Genomic DNA, 13328 nt, shown 5'->3' with positions numbered 1-13328 from the left:
AGTGAGGAGCGCCTCTGCCCGGCCGCCCCGTCTGGGAGGTGAGGAGTGCCTCTGCCCGGCAGCCCCGTCAGGGAAGAAGTGAGGAGCGCCTCTGCCCGGCCGCCCAGTCCGGGAAGAAGTGATCAGCGCCTCTGCCTGGCCGCCCCGTCCGGGAAGAAGTGAGGAGCACCTCTGCCCGGCCGCCCCGTCTGGGTAGTGAGCAGCGCCTCTGCCTGGCCACCCCGTCCGGGAAGAAGTGAGGAGCGCCTCTGCCCGGCCGCCCCGTCTGGGAAATGAGGAGTGCCTCTGCCCTGCAGCCCCGTCAGGGAAGAAGTGAGGAGCGCCTCTGCACGGCCGCCCAGTCCGGGAAGAAGTGAGGAGCGCCTCTGCCTGGCCGCCCCGTCCGGGAAGAAGTGAGGAGCGCCTCTACCCGGCCGCCCCGTCTGGGAAGTGAGGAGCGCCTCTGCCTGGCCGCCCCGTACGAGAAGAAATGAGGAGCGCCTCTGCCCGTCCACCCACCGTCTCGGAAGTGAGGAGCGCCTCTGCCCGGCCTCCCCGTCTGGGAAGTGAGGAGCGCCTCTGCCCGGCCACCCACCGTCTGGGAAGTGATGAGCGACTCTGCCCGGCCACCAACCAACTGGGAAGTGAGGAGCGCCTCTGCCTGGCCACCCACCATCTGGGAAGTGAGGAGCACCTCTGCCCGGCCACCCACCGTCTGGTAAGTGAGGAGTGCCTCTGCCCGGCAACCCACCGTCTGGGAAGTGAGGAGCGCCTCTGCCCGGCCGCCCCGTCTGGGAAGTGAGGAGAGCCTCTGCCCGGCCACCCATCGTCTGGGAACTGAGGAGCGCCTCTGCCCGGCCACCCTGTCTGGGATGAGAAGAACGCCTCTGCCCGGCCACCTCGTCTGGGAAGTGAGGAGCGCCTCTGCCCAGCCTCCCATCGTCTGGGAGGTGAGGAGCGCCTCTGCCCCGCCGCCCCGTCCGGGAAGAAGTGAGGAGCCCCTCTGCCCGGCCGCCCTGTCCAGGAAGAAGTGAGGAGCGCCTCTGCCCGGCCACCCCGTCCGGGAAGAAGAGAGGAGCGCCTCTGCCCGGCCGCCCCATCTGGGAAGTGAGGAGCGCCTCTGCCCGGCCGCACCGTCCGGGTAGAAGTGAGGAGCGCCTCTGCCCGTCCGCCCCATCCGGGAAGAAGTGAGGAGCGCCTCTGCCCGGCCGCGCCGTCCGGGAAGAAGTCAGGAACGCCTCTGCCCGACCGCCCCGTCCGGGAAGAAATGAGGAGCGCCTCTGCCCGGCCGCCCCGTCTGGGAAGTGAGGAGCGCCTCTGCCCGGCCGCACCGTCTGGGAAGAAATGAGGAGCGCCTCTGCCCGGCCACCCACCGTCTGGGAAGTGAGGAGCGCCTCTGCCCGGTTGCCCCGTCTGAGAAGAAATGAGGAGCGCCTCTGCCCGGCCACCCACCGTCTGGGAAGTGAGGAGCGCCTCTGCCCGGCCACCCACCGTCTGGGTAGTGAGGAGCGCCTCTGCCCGGCTGCCCCGTCCGAGAAGAAATGAGGAGCGCCTCTGCCCGGCCACCCACCGTCTGGGAAGTGAGGAGCGCCTCTGCCCGGCCTCCCATCGTCTGGGAGTTGAGGAGTGCCTCTGCCCGGCCGCCCCCTCCGGGAGGAAGTGAGGAGCGCCTCTGCCCGGCCGCCCCATCTGGGAAGAAGTGAGGAGCGCCTCTGCCCGGCCGCCCCGACCGGGAAGAAGTGAGGAGCGCCTCTACCCGGCCGCCCCGTGCGGGAAGAAGTCAGGAGCGCCTCTGCCCGGCTGCCTCCGTCTGGGAAGAAGTGAGGAGCGCCTCTGCCCGGCCGCCCCGTCTGGGACGTGAGGAGTGCCTCTGTCCGGGCACCCCGTCCGGGAAGAAACGAGGAGCGCCTCTGCCCTGGCGCCCCGTCCGGGAAGAAGTGAGGAGCGCTTCTGCCCGTCCTCCCCATCCGGGAAGAAGTGAGGAGCACCTCTGCCCGGCCACCCATCGTCTGGGAAGTGAGGTGCGCCTCTGCCCGGCCACCCACCGTCTGGGAAGTGAGGAGCGCCTCTGCCCGGCCACCCCGTCTGGGAAGTGAGGAGTACCTCTGTCCGGCCGCCCCATCTGGGAAGTGAGCAGCGCCTCTGCCCAGCGACCCCGTCCAGGAAGAAGTGAGGATCGCCTATGCCCGGCCACCCCGTCCGAGAAGAAATGAGGAGCGCCTCTGCCCAGCCACCCACCGTCTGGGAAGTGAGGAGCGCCTCTGCCCGGCCGCCCCATCCGAGAAGAAATGAGGAGCGCCTCTGCCCGTCCACCCACCGTCTGGGAAGTGAGGAGCGCCTCTGCCCGGCCATCCTCCGTCTGGGAAGTGAGGAGCGCCTCTGCCCGGCCTCCCATCGTCTGGGAGGTGAGGAGCGCCTCTGCCCGGCCGCCCTGTCCGGGAGGAAGTGAGGAGCACCTCTGCCCAGCCGCCCCGTCCAGGAAGAAGTGAGGAGCGCCTCTGCCCGACCACCCCCTTCCGGGAGGAAGTGAGGAGCGCCTCTGCCCGGCCGCCCCGTCCGGGAAGAAGTGAGGAGCGCCTCTGACCGGCCGCCCCGTTCGGGAAGAAGTGAGGAGCGCATCTGCCTGGCCGCCCCGTCTGGGAAGTGAGGAGCGCCTCTGCCCGGCCGTCCCGTCCGGGAAGAAGTGAGGAGTGCCTCTGCCCGGCCGCCCCATCTGGGAAGTGAGGAGCGCCTCTGCCCCGCCTCACCGTCTGGGAAGAAGTGAGGAGCGCCTCTGCCCGGCCACCCACCCTCTGGGAAGTGAGGAGCGCCTGTGCCCGGCCGCCCCTTCCGGGAAGAAGTGAGGAGCGCCTCTGACCGGCCGCCCCGTTCGGGAAAAAGTGAGGAGCGCATCTGCCTGGCCGCCCCGTCTGGGAAGAAGTGAGGAGCGCCTCTGCCCGGCCACCCACCCTCTGGGAAGTGAGGAGCGCCTCTGCCCGGCCGCCCCGTCTGGGAAGTGAGGAGCGCCTCTGCCCGGCCACCCACCATCCGAGAAGTGATGAGCGCCTCTGCCCGGCCACCCTGTCTGGGAAGTGAGGAGCGCCTCTGCCCGGCCACCTCGTCTGGGGAGTGAGGAGCGCCTCTGTCCGACCTCCCATCGTCTGGGTGGTGAGGAGCGCCTCTGTCCGGCCGCCCCGTCCGGGAAGAAGTGAGGAGCGCCTCTGCCCGGCCGCCCCGTCCAGGAAGAAGTGAGGAGCGCCTCTGCCCGGCCGCCCCGTCCGGGAAGAAGTGAGGAGGGCCTCTGCCCAGTCGCCCCCGTCCGGGAAGAAGTGAGGAGCGCCTCTGCCCGGCCGCCCCGTCTGGGAAGAAGTGAGGAGCGCCTCTGCCCGGCCACCCCCGTCCGGGAAGAAGTGAGGAGCGCCTCTGCCCGGCCGCCCCGTCTGGGAAGTGAGGAGCGCCTCAGCCAGGCAAGCCACCGTCTGGGAAGTGAGGAGCACCTCTGCCCGGCGACCCACCGTCTGGGAAGTGAGGAGCGCCTCTGCCCGGCCGCCCCGTTCGGGAAGAAGTGAGGAGCGCATCTGCCTGGCCGCCCCGTCTGGGAAGTGAGGAGCGCCTCTGCCCGGCCGCCCCGTCCGGGAAGAAGTGAGGAGCGCCTCTGCCCGGCCGCCCCATCTGGGAAGTGAGGAGCGCCTCTGCCCGGCCTCACCGTCCGGGAAGAAGTGAGGAGTGCCTCTGCCCGGCCACCCACCGTCTGGGAAGTGAGGAGCGCCTCTGCCCAGCCGCCCAATCTGCGAAGTGAGGAGCGCCTCTGCCCGGCCGCCCCGTCCGGGAAGAAGTGAGGAGAGCCTCTGCCCGGCCTCCCCGTCTGTGAAGTGAGGAGCACCTCTGCCCGGCCACCCACCGTCTGGTAAGTGAGGAGTGCCTCTGCCCGGCAACCCACCGTCTGGGAAGTGAGGAGCACCTCTGCCCGGCCACCCACCGTCTGGTAAGTGAGGAGTGCCTCTGCCCGGCCGCCCCGTCTGGGAAGTGAGGAGAGCCTCTGCCCGGCCACCCATCGTCTGGGAACTGAGGAGCGCCTCTGCCCGGCCACCCTGTCTGGGATGAGAAGAACGCCTCTGCCCGGCCACCTCGTCTGGGAAGTGAGGAGCGCCTCTGCCCAGCCTCCCATCGTCTGGGAGGTGAGGAGCGCCTCTGCCCCGCCGCCCCGTCCGGGAAGAAGTGAGGAACCCCTCTGCCCGGCCGCCCCGTCCAGGAAGAAGTGAGGAGCGCCTCTGCCCGGCCACCCCGTCCGGGAAGAAGTGAGGAGCGCCTCTGCCCGGCCGCCCCATCTGGGAAGTGAGGAGCGCCTCTGCCCGGCCGCCCCATCTGGGAAGAAGTGAGGAGCGCCTCTGCCCGGGCGCCCCGTCCGGGAAGAAGTGAGGAGTGCCTCTGCCCGGCCACCCCGTCTGGGAAGTCAGGAGCGCCTCTGCCCGGCCGCCCCGTCCGGGAAGAAATGAGGAGCGCCTCTGCCCGGGCGCCCCATTCGGGAAGAAGTGAGGAGCACCTCTGCCCGGCCGCCCCATCTAGGAAGAAGTGAGGAGCGCCTCTGCCTGGCCACCCATCATCTGGGAAGTGAGGTGCGCCTCTGCCCGGCCACCCACCGTCTGGGAAGTGAGGAGCGCCTCTGCCCAGCCGCCCCGTCAGGGAAGTGAGGAGCGCCTCTGCCCGGCCACCCATCGTCTGGGAAGTGAGGAGCGCCTCTGCCCGGCCACCTCGTCTGGGAAGTGAGGATCGCCTCTGCCCGGCCTCCCATCGTCTGGGGAGTGAGGAGTGCCTCTGCCCAGCCGCCCCGTCCGGGAAGAAGTGAGGAGCGCCTCTGCCCGGCTTCCCCGTCCGGGAAGAAGTGAGGAGCGCCTCTGCCCGGCCGCCCCATCCGGGAAGAAGTGAGGAGCGCCTCTGCCCGGCCGCCCCGTCTGGGAAGAAGTGAGGAGCGCCTCTGCCCGGCCACCCCCGTCCGGGAAGAAGTGAGGAGCGCCTCTGCCCGGCCGCCCCGTCTGGGAAGTGACGAGCGCCTTTGCCCGAGCGCCACGTCCGGGAAGAAGTGAGGAGCGCCTCTGCCGGGCCGCTCCGTCTGGGAAGTGAGGAGCGCCTCTACCCGGCCGCCCCGTCCGGGAAGATATGAGGAGCGCCTCTGCCCAGCCGCCCCATCCGGGAAGAAGTGAGGAGCGCCTCTGCCCGGCCGCGCCGTCCCGGAAGAAGTGAGGAGCGCCTTTGCCCGGCCGCCCCGTCTGGGAGGTGAGGAGTGCCTCTGCCCGGCAGCCCCGTCAGGGAAGAAGTGAGGAGCGCCTCTGCCCGGCCGCCCAGTCCGGGAAGAAGTGATCAGCGCCTCTGCCTGGCCGCCCCGTCCGGGAAGAAGTGAGGAGCACCTCTGCCCGGCCGCCCCGTCTGGGTAGTGAGCAGCGCCTCTGCCTGGCCACCCCGTCCGGGAAGAAGTGAGGAGCGCCTCTGCCCGGCCGACCCGTCTGGGAAATGAGGAGTGCCTCTGCCCTGCAGCCCCGTCAGGGAAGAAGTGAGGAGCGCCTCTGCACGGCCGCCCAGTCCGGGAAGAAGTGAGGAGCGCCTCTGCCTGGCCGCCCCGTCCGGGAAGAAGTGAGGAGCGCCTCTGCCCGGCCGCCCCGTCTGGGAAGTGAGGAGCGCCTCTGCCTGGCCGCCCCGTACGAGAAGAAATGAGGAGCGCCTCTGCCCGTCTGGGAAGTGAGGAGCGCCTCTGCCAGGCAACCCACTGTCTGGGAAGTGAGGAGCACCTCTGCCCGGCGACCCACCGTCTGGGAAGTGAGGAGCACCTCTGCCCGGCGACCCACCGTCTGGGAAGTGAGGAGCGCCTCTGCCCGGCCACCCACCGTCTGGGAAGTGAGGAGCGCCTCTCCCCGGCCACCCCGTCTGGGAAGTGAGGAGCGCCTCTGCCCGGCCACCCTGTCTGGGAAGTGAGGAGCGTCCCTGCCCGGCCAACTCGTCTGGGAAGTGAGGAGCGCCTCTGCCCGGCCTCCCATCGTCTGGGGGGGGAGGAGCGCCTCTGCCCTTCTGCCCCGTCCGGGAGGAAGTAAGGAGCGCCTCTGCCCGGCCGCCCCGTCCGGGAAGAAGTGAGGAGCGCCTCTGCCCGGCCGCCCCGTCCGGGAAGAAGTGAGGAGCGCCTCTGACCGGCCGCCCCGTTCGGGAAAAAGTGAGGAGCGCATCTGCCTGGCCGCCCCGTCTGGGAAGAAGTGAGGAGCGCCTCTGCCCGGCCACCCACCCTCTGGGAAGTGAGGAGCGCCTCTGCCCGGCCGCCCCGTCTGGGAAGTGAGGAGCGCCTCTGCCCGGCCACCCACCATCCGAGAAGTGATGAGCGCCTCTGCCCGGCCACCCTGTCTGGGAAGTGAGGAGCGCCTCTGCCCGGCCACCTCGTCTGGGGAGTGAGGAGCGCCTCTGTCCGACCTCCCATCGTCTGGGTGGTGAGGAGCGCCTCTGTCCGGCCGCCCCGTCCGGGAAGAAGTGAGGAGCGCCTCTGCCCGGCCGCCCCGTCCAGGAAGAAGTGAGGAGCGCCTCTGCCCGGCCGCCCCGTCCGGGAAGAAGTGAGGAGGGCCTCTGCCCAGTCGCCCCCGTCCGGGAAGAAGTGAGGAGCGCCTCTGCCCGGCCGCCCCGTCTGGGAAGAAGTGAGGAGCGCCTCTGCCCGGCCACCCCCGTCCGGGAAGAAGTGAGGAGCGCCTCTGCCCGGCCGCCCCGTCTGGGAAGTGAGGAGCGCCTCAGCCAGGCAAGCCACCGTCTGGGAAGTGAGGAGCACCTCTGCCCGGCGACCCACCGTCTGGGAAGTGAGGAGCGCCTCTGCCCGGCCGCCCCGTTCGGGAAGAAGTGAGGAGCGCATCTGCCTGGCCGCCCCGTCTGGGAAGTGAGGAGCGCCTCTGCCCGGCCGCCCCGTCCGGGAAGAAGTGAGGAGCGCCTCTGCCCGGCCGCCCCGTCTGGGAAGTGAGGAGCGCCTCTGCCCGGCCTCACCGTCCGGGAAGAAGTGAGGAGTGCCTCTGCCCGGCCACCCACCGTCTGGGAAGTGAGGAGCGCCTCTGCCCAGCCGCCCAATCTGCGAAGTGAGGAGCGCCTCTGCCCGGCCGCCCCGTCCGGGAAGAAGTGAGGAGAGCCTCTGCCCGGCCTCCCCGTCTGTGAAGTGAGGAGCACCTCTGCCCGGCCACCCACCGTCTGGTAAGTGAGGAGTGCCTCTGCCCGGCAACCCACCGTCTGGGAAGTGAGGAGCACCTCTGCCCGGCCACCCACCGTCTGGTAAGTGAGGAGTGCCTCTGCCCGGCCGCCCCGTCTGGGAAGTGAGGAGAGCCTCTGCCCGGCCACCCATCGTCTGGGAACTGAGGAGCGCCTCTGCCCGGCCACCCTGTCTGGGATGAGAAGAACGCCTCTGCCCGGCCACCTCGTCTGGGAAGTGAGGAGCGCCTCTGCCCAGCCTCCCATCGTCTGGGAGGTGAGGAGCGCCTCTGCCCCGCCGCCCCGTCCGGGAAGAAGTGAGGAACCCCTCTGCCCGGCCGCCCCGTCCAGGAAGAAGTGAGGAGCGCCTCTGCCCGGCCACCCCGTCCGGGAAGAAGTGAGGAGCGCCTCTGCCCGGCCGCCCCATCTGGGAAGTGAGGAGCGCCTCTGCCCGGCCGCCCCATCTGGGAAGAAGTGAGGAGCGCCTCTGCCCGGGCGCCCCGTCCGGGAAGAAGTGAGGAGTGCCTCTGCCCGGCCACCCCGTCTGGGAAGTCAGGAGCGCCTCTGCCCGGCCGCCCCGTCCAGGAAGAAATGAGGAGCGCCTCTGCCCGGGCGCCCCATTCGGGAAGAAGTGAGGAGCACCTCTGCCCGGCCGCCCCATCTAGGAAGAAGTGAGGAGCGCCTCTGCCTGGCCACCTATCATCTGGGAAGTGAGGTGCGCCTCTGCCCGGCCACCCACCGTCTGGGAAGTGAGGAGCGCCTCTGCCCAGCCGCCCCGTCAGGGAAGTGAGGAGCGCCTCTGCCCGGCCACCCATCGTCTGGGAAGTGAGGAGCGCCTCTGCCCGGCCACCTCGTCTGGGAAGTGAGGATCGCCTCTGCCCGGCCTCCCATCGTCTGGGGAGTGAGGAGTGCCTCTGCCCAGCCGCCCCGTCCGGGAAGAAGTGAGGAGCGCCTCTGCCCGGCTTCCCCGTCCGGGAAGAAGTGAGGAGCGCCTCTGCCCGGCCGCCCCATCCGGGAAGAAGTGAGGAGCGCCTCTGCCCGGCCGCCCCGTCTGGGAAGAAGTGAGGAGCGCCTCTGCCCGGCCACCCCCGTCCGGGAAGAAGTGAGGAGCGCCTCTGCCCGGCCGCCCCGTCTGGGAAGTGACGAGCGCCTTTGCCCGAGCGCCACGTCCGGGAAGAAGTGAGGAGCGCCTCTGCCGGGCCGCTCCGTCTGGGAAGTGAGGAGCGCCTCTACCCGGCCGCCCCGTCCGGGAAGATATGAGGAGCGCCTCTGCCCAGCCGCCCCATCCGGGAAGAAGTGAGGAGCGCCTCTGCCCGGCCGCGCCGTCCCGGAAGAAGTGAGGAGCGCCTTTGCCCGGCCGCCCCGTCTGGGAGGTGAGGAGTGCCTCTGCCCGGCAGCCCCGTCAGGGAAGAAGTGAGGAGCGCCTCTGCCCGGCCGCCCAGTCCGGGAAGAAGTGATCAGCGCCTCTGCCTGGCCGCCCCGTCCGGGAAGAAGTGAGGAGCACCTCTGCCCGGCCGCCCCGTCTGGGTAGTGAGCAGCGCCTCTGCCTGGCCACCCCGTCCGGGAAGAAGTGAGGAGCGCCTCTGCCCGGCCGACCCGTCTGGGAAATGAGGAGTGCCTCTGCCCTGCAGCCCCGTCAGGGAAGAAGTGAGGAGCGCCTCTGCACGGCCGCCCAGTCCGGGAAGAAGTGAGGAGCGCCTCTGCCTGGCCGCCCCGTCCGGGAAGAAGTGAGGAGCGCCTCTGCCCGGCCGCCCCGTCTGGGAAGTGAGGAGCGCCTCTGCCTGGCCGCCCCGTACGAGAAGAAATGAGGAGCGCCTCTGCCCGTCTGGGAAGTGAGGAGCGCCTCTGCCAGGCAACCCACTGTCTGGGAAGTGAGGAGCACCTCTGCCCGGCGACCCACCGTCTGGGAAGTGAGGAGCACCTCTGCCCGGCGACCCACCGTCTGGGAAGTGAGGAGCGCCTCTGCCCGGCCACCCACCGTCTGGGAAGTGAGGAGCGCCTCTCCCCGGCCACCCCGTCTGGGAAGTGAGGAGCGCCTCTGCCCGGCCACCCTGTCTGGGAAGTGAGGAGCGTCCCTGCCCGGCCAACTCGTCTGGGAAGTGAGGAGCGCCTCTGCCCGGCCTCCCATCGTCTGGGGGGGGAGGAGCGCCTCTGCCCTTCTGCCCCGTCCGGGAGGAAGTAAGGAGCGCCTCTGCCCGGCCGCCCCGTCCGGGAAGAAGTGAGGAGCGCCTCTGCCCGGCCGCCCCGTCCGGGAAGAAGTGAGGAGCGCCTCTGCCCGGCCGCCCCGTCCGGGAAGAAGTGAGGAGCGACTCTGCCCGGCCACCCACCGTCTGGGAAGTGAGGAGCGCCTACGCCCGGCCGCCCCGTCTGGGAAGTGAGGAGCGCCTCTGCCCGGCCACCCAAAGTCTGGGAAGTGATGAGCGCCTCTGCCCGGCCAGCCAGCGTCTGGGAAGTGAGGAGCGCCTCTGCCAGGCAACCCACCGTCTGGGAAGTGAGGAGCACCTCTGCCCGGCGACCCACCGTCTGGGAAGTGAGGAGCGCCTCTGCCCGGCCACCCACCGTCTGGGAAGTGAGGAGCGCCTCTGCCGGCCACCCACCGTCTGGGAAGTGAGGAGCGCCTCTCCCCGGCCGCCCCGTCTGGGAAGTGAGGAGCGCCTCTGCCCAGCCACCCATCGTCTGGGAAGTGAGGAGCGCCTCTGCCCGGCCACCTCGTCTGGGAAGTGAGGATCGCCTCTGCCCGGCCTCCCATCGTCTGGGTGGTGAGGAGTGCCTCTGCCCAGCCGCCCCGTCCGGGAAGAAGTGAGGAGCGCCTCTGCCCGGCGTCCCCGTCCGGGAAGAAGTGAGGAGCGCCTCTGTCCGGCCGCCCCGTCCGGGAAGAAGTGAGGAGCGCCTCTGCCCGGCCGCCCCGTCTGGGAAGTGAGGAGCGCCTCTACCCGGCCGCCTCGTCCGGGAAGAAATGAGTAGCACCTCTGCCCGGCCACCCATCGTCTGGGAAGTGAGGTGCGCCTCTGCCCGGCCACCCACCATCTGGGAAGTGAGGAGCGCCTCTGCCCTGCCGCCCCATCTGGGAAGTGAGTAGCGCCTCAGCCCGGCCGCCCCGTCTGGGAAGTGAGGAGCGCTTCTGCCCGGCCACCCCGTCTGGGAAGTGAGCAGCGCCTCTGCCCGGCCGCCCCGTCCGAGAAGAAATGAGGAGCGCCTCTGCCCGGGCGCCCCATTCAGGAAGAAGTGAGGAGCGCCTCTGCCCGGCCGCCCCATCCAGGAAGAGGTGAGGAGCGCCTCTGCCTGGCCACCCATCATCTGGGAAGTGAGGTGCGCCTCTGCCCGGCCACCCACCGTCTGGGAAGTGAGGAGCGCCTCTGCCCAGCCGCCCCGTCTGGGAAGTGAGGAGCGCCTCTGCCCGGCCGCCCCGTCTGGGTAGTGAGCAGCGCCTCTGCCTGGCCACCCCGTCCGGGAAGAAGTGAGGAGCGCCTCTGCCCGGCCGCCCCGTCTGGGAGGTGAGGAGTGCCTCTGCCCGGCAGCCCCGTCAGGGAAGAAGTGAGGAGCGCCTCTGCCCGGCCGCCCAGTCTGGGAAGAAGTGATCAGCGCCTCTGCCTGGCCGCCCCGTCCGGGAAGAAGTGAGGAGCACCTCTGCCCGGCCGCCCCGTCTGGGTAGTGAGCAGCGCCTCTGCCTGGCCACCCCGTCCGGGAAGAAGTGAGGAGCGCCTCTGCCCGGCCGCCCCGTCTGGGAAATGAGGAGTGCCTCTGCCCTGCAGCCCCGTCAGGGAAGAAGTGAGGAGCGCCTCTGCACGGCCGCCCAGTCCGGGAAGAAGTGAGGAGCGCCTCTGCCTGGCCGCCCCGTCCGGGAAGAAGTGAGGAGCGCCTCTGCCCGGCCGCCCCGTCTGGGAAGTGAGGAGCGCCTCTGCCTGGCCGCCCCGTACGAGAAGAAATGAGGAGTGCCTCTGCCCGTCCACCCACCGTCTCGGAAGTGAGGAGCGCCTCTGCCCGGCCTCCCCGTCTGGGAAGTGAGGAGCGCCTCTGCCCGGCCACCCACCGTCTGGGAAGTGATGAGCGACTCTGCCCGGCCACCAACCAACTGGGAAGTGAGGAGCGCCTCTGCCTGGCCACCCACCATCTGGGAAGTGAGGAGCACCTCTGCCCGGCCACCCACCGTCTGGTAAGTGAGGAGTGCCTCTGCCCGGCAACCCACCGTCTGGGAAGTGAGGAGCGCCTCTGCCCGGCCGCCCCGTCTGGGAAGTGAGGAGAGCCTCTGCCCGGCCACCCATCGTCTGGGAACTGAGGAGCGCCTCTGCCCGGCCACCCTGTCTGGGATGAGAAGAACGCCTCTGCCCGGCCACCTCGTCTGGGAAGTGAGGAGCGCCTCTGCCCAGCCTCCCATCGTCTGGGAGGTGAGGAGCGCCTCTGCCCCGCCGCCCCGTCCGGGAAGAAGTGAGGAGCCCCTCTGCCCGTCCGCCCCGTCCAGGAAGAAGTGAGGAGCGCCTCTGCCCGGCCACCCCGTCCGGGAAGAAGAGAGGAGCGCCTCTGCCCGGCCGCCCCATCTGGGAAGTGAGGAGCGCCTCTGCCCGGCCGCACCGTCCGGGTAGAAGTGAGGAGCGCCTCTGCCCGTCCGCCCCATCCGGGAAGAAGTGAGGATCGCCTCTGCCCGGCCGCGCCGTCCGGGAAGAAGTCAGGAACGCCTCTGCCCGACCGCCCCGTCCGGGAAGAAATGAGGAGCGCCTCTGCCCGGCCGCCCCGTCTGGGAAGTGAGGAGCGCCTCTGCCCGGCCGCACCGTCTGGGAAGAAATGAGGAGCGCCTCTGCCCGGCCACCCACCGTCTGGGAAGTGAGGAGCGCCTCTGCCCGGTTGCCCCGTCTGAGAAGAAATGAGGAGCGCCTCTGCCCGGCCACCCACCGTCTGGGAAGTGAGGAGCGCCTCTGCCCGGCCACCCACCGTCTGGGTAGTGAGGAGCGCCTCCGCCCGGCTGCCCCGTCCGAGAAGAAATGAGGAGCGCCTCTGCCCGGCCACCCACCGTCTGGGAAGTGAGGAGCGCCTCTGCCCGGCCTCCCATCGTCTGGGAGTTGAGGAGTGCCTCTGCCCGGCCGCCCCCTCCGGGAGGAAGTGAGGAGCGCCTCTGCCCGGCCGCCCCGTCTGGGAAGAAGTGCGGAGCGCCTCTGCCCGGCCGCCCCGACCGGGAAGAAGTGAGGAGCGCCTCTACCCGGCCGCCCCGTGCGGGAAGAAGTCAGGAGCGCCTCTGCCCGGCTGCCTCCGTCTGGGAAGAAGTGAGGAGCGCCTCTGCCCGGCCCCCCCGTCTGGGACGTGAGGAGTGCCTCTGTCCGGGCACCCCGTCCGGGAAGAAACGAGGAGCGCCTCTGCCCTGGCGCCCCGTCCGGGAAGAAGTGAGGAGCGCTTCTGCCCGTCCTCCCCATCCGGGAAGAAGTGAGGAGCACCTCTGCCCGTCCACCCACCGTCTGGGAAGTGAGGAGCGCCTCTGCCCGGCCATCCTCCGTCTGGGAAGTGAGGAGCGCCTCTGCCCGGCCTCCCATCGTCTGGGAGGTGAGGAGCGCCTCTGCCCGGCCGCCCTGTCCGGGAGGAAGTGAGGAGCACCTCTGCCCAGCCGCCCCGTCCAGGAAGAAGTGAGGAGCGCCTCTGCCCGACCACCCCCTTCCGGGAGGAAGTGAGGAGCGCCTCTGCCCGGCCGCCCCGTCCGGGAAGAAGTGAGGAGCGCCTCTGACCGGCCGCCCCGTTCGGGAAGAAGTGAGGAGCGCATCTGCCTGGCCGCCCCGTCTGGGAAGTGAGGAGCGCCTCTGCCCGGCCGTCCCGTCCGGGAAGAAGTGAGGAGTGCCTCTGCCCTGCCGCCCCATCTGGGAAGTGAGGAGCGCCTCTGCCCCGCCTCACCGTCTGGGAAGAAGTGAGGAGCGCCTCTGCCCGGCCACCCACCCTCTGGGAAGTGAGGAGCGCCTGTGCCCGGCCGCCCCGTCCGGGAAGAAGTGAGGAGCGCCTCTGACCGGCCGCCCCGTTCGGGAAAAAGTGAGGAGCGCATCTGCCTGGCCGCCCCGTCTGGGAAGAAGTGAGGAGCGCCTCTGCCCGGCCACCCACCCTCTGGGAAGTGAGGAGCGCCTCTGCCCGGCCGCCCCGTCTGGGAAGTGAGGAGCGCCTCTGCCCGGCCACCCACCATCCGAGAAGTGATGAGCGCC

General features: G+C 70.5%; 1 pseudogene; it reads right to left on the bottom strand.

The window, feature by feature from the left end:
* LOC129490709 (collagen, type I, alpha 1a-like) overlaps positions 1-13328 on the bottom strand; it is a 96669-nt pseudogene that overhangs the window by 66709 nt on the left and 16632 nt on the right.

This window comes from Symphalangus syndactylus, chromosome 9 (assembly GCF_028878055.3).
Source record: "Symphalangus syndactylus isolate Jambi chromosome 9, NHGRI_mSymSyn1-v2.1_pri, whole genome shotgun sequence".
Lineage (NCBI taxonomy): Eukaryota > Metazoa > Chordata > Mammalia > Primates > Hylobatidae > Symphalangus > Symphalangus syndactylus.
The sequence above is the reverse complement of the archived record's forward strand: the minus strand, read 5'-3'. Positions and strand labels throughout refer to the sequence as shown.